Raw genomic sequence first — 471 nt, forward strand, 5'->3', positions numbered from 1 at the left:
CATTACTGCCCGTGGCCCAGCGTTAGTGGAAACAGTCGCCAGTCAGGCCAGGCCAGGTCTACTCACCGCTGTCCACCATTACTGCCCGTGGCCCAGCGTTAGTGGGAAACAGTCGCCTGTCAGTTGCCAGGCCAGGTCTACTCACCGCTGTCAACCATTACTGCCCGTGGCCCAGCGCGCTAGTGGAAACAATCGCCCGTCAGCTGTCAGGCCAGGCCAGGTCTACTCACCGCTGTCCACCATTACTATTACACTTCTGTTCGTGTCGGTAACTAATTTATACTCTGTAATGACACTGTCGGGATTAGTGTAATAGTTTTAATATTTGTTTAACATTTATGAATCTTGTTTTTATTGTGCTTCTCACTAGAAACTCTAAAAACGATTCAGAATCAAGTGACAAATTGTTTGTTTCACTGTTGCCACGAGAGGTAGAAGCAACCACCTCACGGCGGCGTATGTGGTGGCGAC

The sequence above is a fragment of the Homalodisca vitripennis genome, chromosome X (assembly GCF_021130785.1).
Source record: "Homalodisca vitripennis isolate AUS2020 chromosome X, UT_GWSS_2.1, whole genome shotgun sequence".
Taxonomy (NCBI): Eukaryota; Metazoa; Arthropoda; class Insecta; order Hemiptera; family Cicadellidae; genus Homalodisca; species Homalodisca vitripennis.